Below are 10,503 nucleotides of genomic sequence, written 5' to 3'. Positions count from 1 at the left end.
ATCAGCTGGGTGAACTGGGCATAGAATATAGGATAGGGGCCATCATAGAAATCAAGAAGATTCTCACCAAAAGGAACCTTATGCTCAATCTTGAGTTAAGACGCTAAAGCATCCAAGCTGATATTGATATATTTATGACAAAGTTTGGTATTTTAAGGGAAAAAGGACTCCCTAGTCCTATGGTAATCTATGACAAGCTTATGACCCAAGATGATTACGTTGAAAGACTAAACAAGTTGCCATCAGCCAAGTTAGTACTTCAGGGATAAAAGCTCTGCCCACGGGAAAGGTATTATATGATAATTTGGAAAATCTATTTTTTCTAGAGCATGAGATAAAGCACCTATTCGTCAACAAGCCAAATTTTGCCAGTACACCGAGGCTGATGAGATATATAGAAAAATGCTAAAGATGAAATTACTCGAAGGTGAATGGCGGATGAAATTAACAGATTTACTATAAAGTTACTACAGTAAATCTATATGGCATCCAGGTAAAACAGATGAAACAAAGTCAAAGTGTAGCAGGTAAAGAGTATCAGTAGATTGAAGACATAAAGTGATTCCAACACACAGCTATAAAAGAAACTGAAAGAGCCAAATTCGAATTACAACTGAGCACATTCACAATAAAAGGGACAACAATAAGGTAGTTCACCATCTATCTCTATCTTCATGCTTGAAGATATTTTTGGTTTCCTAGAATAATTCTCATATTGTTATGAGATATTTTGTAACATTTTTTGTATAAATACTTCACATTTTGAAGTAATTAGGGCGGATCAAAATAAATTTTTGTAGACATTTTATATCAAGCTAAGGATCTATTGTATTCAAGACTGGACTGGTTTTGATGGGTCATGAAATAAAGCTAAAGACATTTCACTGGATTCTTGTGCACAGTTGGAACCAAATAAGTATTATCTCTTCATGTTTAATTATTGTTTTCTCATCATGTTATAAATATTCACATGTTTTCTCTATGAAATTTGAATAGTAAACAAGGAATGATATTTTAGAATTAGCTTTAATGCTCTCTTTCTTGATTGTTTACTTTCTCATTGTTTTCTACTAAACTATCTTGGTCTAGGAATTCTTAATTGCTCCCTTACTTCCGTAGTTTCCCTCCTTAGGTCCATAGTAAAGGATTCTTTGTTGCCCTTTGCTACTGATCTCCCTCTGTTCTTCATCTTGATCCCAGTTTAAGGACTTTTCATTGCCCTTTTACCCTGGTTAGGACTACCTCATCCATTTGAACCTGCAAATTTGCTTTTTGATGTGCTAGCATGCCCTGTGAACTCCTCCTTTAGTAATTGGTCTGATCCAGTTAAGCCACTCTTTGATTGACTCCATAGCCCAATGGCCTAAATACTTGTTTTGTCCATCCGTTTTCTTAAGTCCACTACCCAATAAAAACCAAAACATCATGAGCACCAAGAACTAGCCTGAAATCCTACTCAAAACAAAGTTAAATTATAAAGAGAGAGCCCTCTCTAGACTTAGGTTGGCTAGAACCCAAGTCTAAAAGATTGGATTTGTGGTTGCCTCGGATTATTCCTTCTTTTATAACTTCTAGGGAAAACTTCTGAGTGATAACAGGGGGGGATCCCATGCCCAACACTTAATAGTACCCCTAGATCCTGTAAAAGGATCGCGCTATTTTGAACTAGTTCGCGTTTACAAAAGCGATGGCGATTTGGACTGCATATATAAGATAACAGTGCGAAACCAAAAATGGGTGAATCTAACAGTGAATGGGTGAATTACATGGGATCGCGAGAGTTCTTGCACCTCAAACTCGGACTAAGAATTAGAGCACTAGTAGAATCAGCTACATGAAGTAACTACGCTGAGCTGTAACATGATGACCCAGTCGCTGCGCTGTGTGTCGTCAGAGGTAAGAAATATGCCCACTTATGATGGCTTGAATGATGTGGATGTGTTTTTGGATGCATTTGAGAGGGAAGTACTAGAGAAACAATGCTTCCAGTATTTGGACTGGGCACTGCGCGCTACACCCGTGAGATGGTGGGGTACGCACAAAGGTAGTTTTGATGATTGGTGTGAGTATAGTAGAATGATGAGAACACACTTTGGGAAGCCAAAGGTATGAGTGACAGACAAGTATGATGGGAAGGATGATCCGCATGAACACTTGGCCAAATGGGCTAAGGCCTATGGAGCAAAGCCCCAACCTGAATGGGTGCACTTGTTTTGTCACACCTTGGATGTCATCCCGATGAACTGGTACTTGGAGACAGAGCTCCACCATGGCATAGGAGAATGGGATATTTTGCATGAAGGGTTCATAATGACGTTCAGCTTCAAAGATAGGTGTGACTATATTGACGAATCACTATAAGAATTTAACGCAACGATCTTTAGGATACCACAGGATCCTTTGGATCTGATTCAACCCGATTAAACTACTCAACTGAGCCACGTGATGGAATGCTATAACATGACTATTGAAGAAGAAGACAAGGACCCACGAAAGATTAACATCCCTAAAACCAATGGTCACCGCAAGGTCGAGGAACCGCACATCGAGAATCCTAATATAACTGCGTCACTGAAAACTAAACAGGTAAATATTGGCACGGAGGCGAAGCCCAAATTTGTGAAGATTGGAGATTATTGGGATGACGTGACGGTAGATAAGGTCGCTGAATTGCTCCGTGAATACCAGGATTTGTTCCCTACCAAGTTTACAGAGTTAAAGGGGATAATAGGAGACCTGGGCATTATGAAGATCACGTTAAAACCCGATGCGAAGCTGGTTAAGAAAAGGCCTTACCGTCTCAATCCAAAATATAAGGAGAAGGTCTTCTTAGAGTTAGATAAGATGCTCATGGCAGACATCATTGAGCCCGTAGAAGAATCTGATTGGGTGAGCCAAATGGTGGTACAGGAAAAGAAGCAGAAGGATGAAATAAGGATATGAATAGATCTCAAGAAGCTGAATGACGCTTGCATACATGACCCTTTCCCGACTTAGTTCACTGATGAGGAATTGGATAATGTAGGTGGCCAAGAAGCGTACTCCTTCACTAATGGGTTCTTTGGGTACCATCAGATAAAAATCACGCCTGAAGATAGAAGAAAGATGACCTTCATAGCCGAATGGGAATGTTTTCAGTACACCGTAATGCCTTTCGGATTAAAGAATGTGCCTACAATTTTCTCGTGCGTAGTCATTATTGCATTCAAAGACTTCATTCATAAGTTTTTGGAGGTGTACTTTGATGACTGGACTATGTTTGGGTTGGTAAAACGCCATGTGGCCAGTTTGTGCTTAATGCTAGATACTTGTCGAAGGTTCCATATTGCGCTCAATCTGAAGAAATGTTTGGTTTTTGTCCCTTTTGGGACTCTACTAGGTCATGTGGTATGCAGACAGGGATTGATGGTAGATCCCATGAAGATTGTAGTGATAATTAACCTGGAGGTGCCAAGGAATGTGAAATAGTTGCGCGCAACATTGGAACATACTGGGTACTATAGGAAGTTTGTCAAGGGCTATGCCCAGATCACCACGCCTATGGAGAAGTTGTTGAAAAAGGATGTCATGTTCTGTTGGAACAAGGACATTCAGAAAAGCTTGGATGTGTTGAAAGGAAAAATAGTCACAATGCCGATTTTAGTCTTCCCGGATTGGAAGAAGGAGTTTCATGTATATGTTGACGCATCATGTATAGCACTAGGGGTAGTACTAACACAGGCTGGCAATGGAGAATTGGACCATCCTATAACATTTGCAAGCGGGAGGCTCTCCAAGGCTGAGAGGAACTATTCCACCACTGAGTGCAAAGGACTAGCCATGGTATACGCGCTCCAAAAGTTTAGACACTATTTGCTGGGTGGACATTTTAAGATGTATACAGATCATTCTGTGTTGAAAGACCTAGTCAATAAGCCTGTGTTGGGGGGGAGAATCTGCAAGTGGTTGTAATTATTCCAGGAGTATGATTTTGAAGTTATTATGAAGCCTGGATGGCTGAACACAGGACCAGACCATCTTTCGTGCATCAAAATGGGAAAATATCCCACTATTTTGGAGGAAGGACTGCCTGACGCATAGGTCTTTGCAATGTGCATCGTGGATGGTCACTTTGAAGACATCATACACTTCCTAACGACAAGAACTTCCCTGGAAGGCTACACCATCCTGTTGGGTCCCCATAATACTAGTGATTACCCCATTACTATTGTAGTTATACCCCTTATTAATATTTTTGTCCCCCTATTGCCCCCATATTGTTATTACTGTGCCCCATAGAATCCCTCTATTGTTATTTTTGTGGCTTTATATTATTATTGTTAGGTCGGCTGGATTATATTGTGACTCCTTAGACTCCTATATATAGAAAGGAGGTTTTCTCATTTGAATCATCCAAGAATTGTTCATTTATGTAATGTAAAGGAGGCTGCCCCCTCGAAGAGGCTGAATTCTAAGGCGTTGATCTATCTTTTCTTGGGCTGGTTTCATAACATTTGGTATCAGAGTTTTGGATTCTAGGGTTTCGCTACTCCAAACAGGTCATCGTGGCATTTTCACTATAAATTTTTTCTGCGATGTTTCAGAAGTTTTAAAAAAACCCATTTGAGAAGAAATCGTGTTGAACCTCGGGTCTGAATTTCAGAGCTTTTCGTGCTATATTTACGGAGATATGATCTGAGGAAGTTGGTCTTTTTGTAGACTCCTGAATCACATTCCAAACAGGTGACCTGGGGAAAAGCGTCATAACTTTCTTTCTGAGCATCGGATTGAAATTTCGCAAGAAGGTACAGAAAGAGGACGAAATTTGGTTTTCTTGTATATATTTTTCAGAGTCAAAGGTCGAAACAGTGACACGTGGCACTTCATACAAATTCGCTCTACTGAACTAATCTACAATCAGGTCATTGCGGGAGATTGTGCATAACGCTTTCTTGGAGAATCCAATTTGGATCAGACTAGTGGCATTGGAAAGAGGACACAGAAGGCTACTATAGATCTCAATTTCAAAACTAGATGATTCGGAATCACATAGATACATCAGATTCAATATCAGGCTTCTACAAAGTGAAAAAAGGTGTGTAGTTTTTTTTTTTAATTTTTGCGTAAGCTTGGTTTGAAGGAATTCAAAGGGCATAGTAAAGCATTATTATCGGTAATTGATGTCCCGAGGAAAGAAAATGCAAACACCTAGTAAGCAACCTGAAATCTCTAGCATGACTTATGAAGAAGAGGAAGAAATGCAACATGATATAGCAAAATTACGAGACCAGGTGCAACAAGTGTCACTTGCACAAAAAGGAACAGAATCTAAGATGGATGGTTTAAATAAATATTTACAAGCTAAGATGGATGGTTTAAAGAAAGGCGTAGAAGCTAAGATGGAGGATTTGAAGATATATTTGAAGACAAACATGGAAGAATTGAAGAAGTTGCTACAAGAAAGGGTCACTAATGGTGAAAGGGTAGTAAAGGAAACTCATGATGAGAACAAAAGAAAGGTTAATCATGATTCCATAGACCCTAATGATGGATCGAAGAAACACCATATTCCAAAAATCGATATGAGGAAGTTTTATGGCAAGGATCCTGCAACATGGATATTACAGATGGAGCAATTCTTCGATCTCAATAATCTGCAAAACACACAAAAGGTACGTATGGAAACTTTATATTTGGAACCAAATCAGTTTGTATGGTATCAATGGCTTTGTTCTCGTAAACAATTTATCACTTGGGAAATTTTTACGGCAGAATTGATAGCACATTATGAGGATACAAAAAGCAACACTTTTTTTAGCCGATTGATAAGTCTCAAACAAAAGGGTTCAATAATGGAGCACATTGAGGAGTTCCAAAAATTGAACATAAGGGTAAAAGATATTCCAGAGGAGCATAGGATTGATGTGTTCATAGGGTCTTTAAAGGATAATATCCAACATGATGTTCACCTTTAGGAACCTGATTCATTAGAGAAGGCTTTCAGGTTAGCAAGAAAAATGGAAAGCAAAATTATGGCAACCAGGAAGCATACCACTCACAACTATAAAGACGGAGTTGTTGTTGCCCCTAGTCTTCCACAACCTATAAGGTTGACACCACAACAATTGGAAAAAAAAAAATAGAAAAAGGGCTTTGTTACAGTTGTGATATCAAATACACTAAAGGTCATAAGTGTGCTCAGAAGAAATTATTCTACATAGACTGTGAAGAGGAAGAAGAAAAGGAGCAAGAAAGGTCAAAAGAAGAGGATATACTCGAGGAACAAAGCCTAGATGAAGAACAAATAAATCCGACCATATCTTGTAATGCATTGGCGGGAATTACCACTCCTCAAACCATCAAGATAGAAGGACAAATCAAGAAGAAAAAGGTAATAGTGTTGATTGATTCAGGAAGCACCCACAATTTTATTCATTGCAAGGTAGCAAAAGAATTGAATTGCTTCATATATCCAGCACCAGAGTGTCAAGTGATGATTGCAAATGGAGGAACAATAAAGTGCTCTGGAAAGTGCCATAATATCAAGCTATCCATGGGAGAATATGTATTGACTAGCCCAATGCTTTCCATTCCAATGGGAGGTGTTGATGTTGTACTAGGAGTCCAATGGCTACAATCCTTGGGTACAATAGCTTTTAATTTTCAAGAACTTTTCATCAAATTTTCTACGGAAGGAAAGGAAGTTGAATTAATGGGTATTGCAGGGAAACCAGGAAAGATAATCAGATCTAATGGTATGACAAAGCTTCTAAAAAAGGAGCCAAGAGGTGTAATTTCACAATTATGTTCGCTAGATGTTTCCACATCGGAATCATCTATTTCTCCAAATCTCCAAAAAGTCCTAGACAATCACTCCAAGGTATTTGAGACTCCCAAAGGTCTCCCACCTATGCGTGATCATGATCATGCTATTCATCTGATTCCAGGAAGTGTTCCTCCAAACATCAGGTCGTACAGATATCCCTGTGTCCAAAAGAGTGAAATTGAACGTATGGTTGCAGAAATGCTAGAGGCTGGTATAATTCAACCGAGTCAAAGTTCTTTCTCTCCTCCAGTAGTATTGGTGCACAAGAAGGATGGATCATGGCACATGTGTCTGGATTATAGGGAGCTCAACAAGCTCACTATTAAAGATAAGTTCCCCATTCCTATCATTGATGAATTACTGGATGAATTGCATGGATCAATTTACTTCACCAAGTTGTATCTTCGTTCAAGATATCATCAAATCAGAATGAAGATTGAAGACATTCCGAAAACAGCATTTAGAACTCATGAGGGTCATTATGAATTTTTGGTCATTCCTTTTGGCCTTACCAATGCACCTTCAACATTTCAAGGTTTGATGAATTCAATTTTCAAACCATTCCTTATAAAATTTGTGTTAGTATTTTTTGATGATATACTAATCTACAGCAAGTCTTGGAAGGATTATGTTGAACATGTTGACAGGGTGCTACAACTATTGGAGGAGAAACAATTATATGAAAAAAGATCCAAATGTTTCTTTGGAGTCCAGGAGGTGTAATATTTGGGTCATATTGTATCTCATGAAGGAGTTAAGGTAGACCCTAGCAAAATTAAAGCCATTAAGTAATGGAAAATCCCCACATCCATAAAGCATCTGTGAGGATTTCTCGAGTTGACAGCGTATTATCGCAAGTTTGTTAAGAATTATGGGAGAATAGCAGCACCTCTAACAACATTATTGAAGAAAGATGCATTTTCATGGACTCTGGAAGCAACAAAGGCCTTTTAACATCTTAAAGAGGCAATGTGCCAAGCACAGGTCTTAGCTACACCGGACTTCACAAAAACCTTTATTGTGGAACGTGATGCTTTAGGTAATAGAATTGGTGTTGTTCTAATGCAGGATGAAAGACCCATTACTTTTGAAAGTCGTCAAATCAAGGGAAAGTTGTTAAGCAAAGCTATTTATGAGAAGGAAATGTTTGAAATACTCCATGCACTTAAGAAATGGTGACCCTACCTAATGGGAAGACACTTCAAGGTAAAAACGGATCATGATAGCCTTAAATACTTTTTAGAACAAATATTATCCTCTGAAGAGCAACAAAAGTGGGTCATAAAGATGTTGGGTTATGACTTTGAAATCATCTACAAAAAAGGGAAGCAAAATGTGGTGGCAGATGCACTCTCAAGAAAGGATGAGGATGTGGAAGCATTGTTGTGCGCCATTTCTATTATCCAACCAGATTGGATAAATGAAGCAAGGGAGGAGTGGAAGAATGACGAAGAAGTGTGGGCACTTATTCGAAAGTTACAACAAGATTCCAGTACGTCTGATACATTTAGCTGGAAAAATGATTCGTTATGGTACAAAGATCGCTTATACCTCTGTAAGAATTCCCAGCTAAAATAAAAGATTCTTATGGAATTGCACACTTCTCCCTTAGGAGGGCACTCAGGATTTTTAAAAACTTACCACAGGGTTAAGAAGGAAATTTTTTGGGATGGCCTTAAATAAGATATTTAAAAGTTTGTGGGGGAATGTTTGGTTTGCCAACAAAATAAAGTTGAAATAATTAATACAACGGGTCTATTACAACCTTTATCCATTCCAAGCCAACATTGGGAGGAGGTTTCAATGGATTTTATCACAGGTGGTGGGCTCCAGTATTGTAGCAATAATGCTACAACTCCTGGAACTCCCTTCTTTAATTTTATCAACTCGGTAGTTCGTAACAAACTTGGAAGCGATGGTGCTGTATGCACAAGTACTAGCTCTTGCCGCAGCTGTCACTTGGTTAGCTGGCACAAGTCCGCTAGGGGCTCAAGCCAACTTCTATGAGCTCTTAGAAGAAGCTTTTTAACTGATGGACGAAAGCTAACTCAAAGGAAGCTAATCTACTTGCGGAAAGAAACTGAATGCCAAAAGAAACACAAACCCTAGAAAACCCTAATTCTACCAACTAGTCCTACTGATGGAAAGGAAAGAATGAAAACTACGAAAAGAGATTCCATTACTTCTAGGAAGGTAAAATGCATGTGTCTAAGTTATCACTATCTGAAGAAAACATCTTTTTGTATTTTTGCTTAAGTTGTCGAAATTATCATGCATGTGCTTCTAACTAGTTTTCCACTATGCAGGGATGGATCAAGGGATGAAATGCTTTTGGAAAGGTTGGGATGGTACAGAGAGGGTCTAAGGGATCCCTAACATTATTTCTGAGAGTTTCACAAAGTCTGGATTCCATGCAACCATGTTTATGAACTTCTACAGGAAGTTTGCAGGGGTTTCTACAGGAAGTTCTGAAGTTCTTCTACAGGATGTTCCGAAATGGGATTTTTGAGGATGGGTGATTGATGGAAGATGCATGGATGGTTATGGAGGTAGGATGGGGGTCTGAAGTGACCCAGGAACTGATGGATGGAGTGGTGAGATGATATGTGGAAGGCTGATTTGGCTTTAAGGTAGTTGAGACAACAATGGAGAAGAAGGTAGGGTTACGTGGGCAAGAGGATGGGTGTGGAGCGAGAAGCCTAGATATGGGATGAATCAGATGGCTCTGATGAAGCTTGACCATGTGAGTGAGTGATAGAGATGCCCTACACAATGCACATTCAACCGAATCAATGAATTCTTGCAAACAAACTAAGTCCTAGCTAACTTAATCTAACTGTCAATGAAATGGATAAACAGCAGCCTTGTTTGGAAAGAGAACCATGTACAACACGTGAGCAAGAGAATTCCGAAAGATCTACATGCATGAAAAACTCCTACCAATCGATTCCAAACATAAAAAGCTACTTTAACCATCAAAAACAACCAAAATAACAAAGCAAGATCTAAAGAGCAGATTTTATTTTAAGAACGCAGCAAACACATAAAGATAAACAAAGGAGGTACTGAGCGCTTGAGATGGGCCCAACCCCAAGAGCTACAGCCTCCCAAGAAAGATTTAGAGCTGGTGCGAAGCTGAATTCATCTTTATTAATCAAGAATGAAGAGTTACATCAAAACTGTCCACAAGGAGAGCTTGAGAATGAGCTGAAAGCAAAGCTAATCTATTGCATACAAATCGAATTACAAAATGACTACAACGAGGCTATGAAATGACTAACTACTAGCTACTATCTACTGGCTAACTAGCTAACATCCACTGGCTACACTGACTAACCAAAATGAGGCCCTAAGCCTTCTTATTTATACAATTTGAGGACCCAACAGTCCTCCTAAAATTTAGGGACTCGGCTGCCCAAAACTTGGAGTTAACAGCAGTCCTACTTGACTTGCTTGGCTGCCCTTGTGTTGATTGATTCAGTGGCCCTTGAACTCCGAGATGATGGTGAAGAATTCGAGGTAAGGGCCCACAAATGAAGGGGACACCTTCCTACAAATCCTCTCCCTTGTTCTCCCACGAATTTGGCTGCCAAGTGCTCATTAAGACCTTCAATTTTGTCTCCAAGTTGACCAAAAAGGCTACACAAAGCACCCATTAGACTTGTTGGCATAATGACTAACCAAATTCACTCTATTAA

This window comes from Pinus tabuliformis, chromosome 2_2 (assembly GCF_031772625.1).
Source record: "Pinus tabuliformis cultivar Carrire ecotype Pingquan chromosome 2_2, CPIR1, whole genome shotgun sequence".
NCBI classification, from domain to species: domain Eukaryota; kingdom Viridiplantae; phylum Streptophyta; class Pinopsida; order Pinales; family Pinaceae; genus Pinus; species Pinus tabuliformis.
This window is presented reverse-complemented; position numbering follows the sequence as displayed.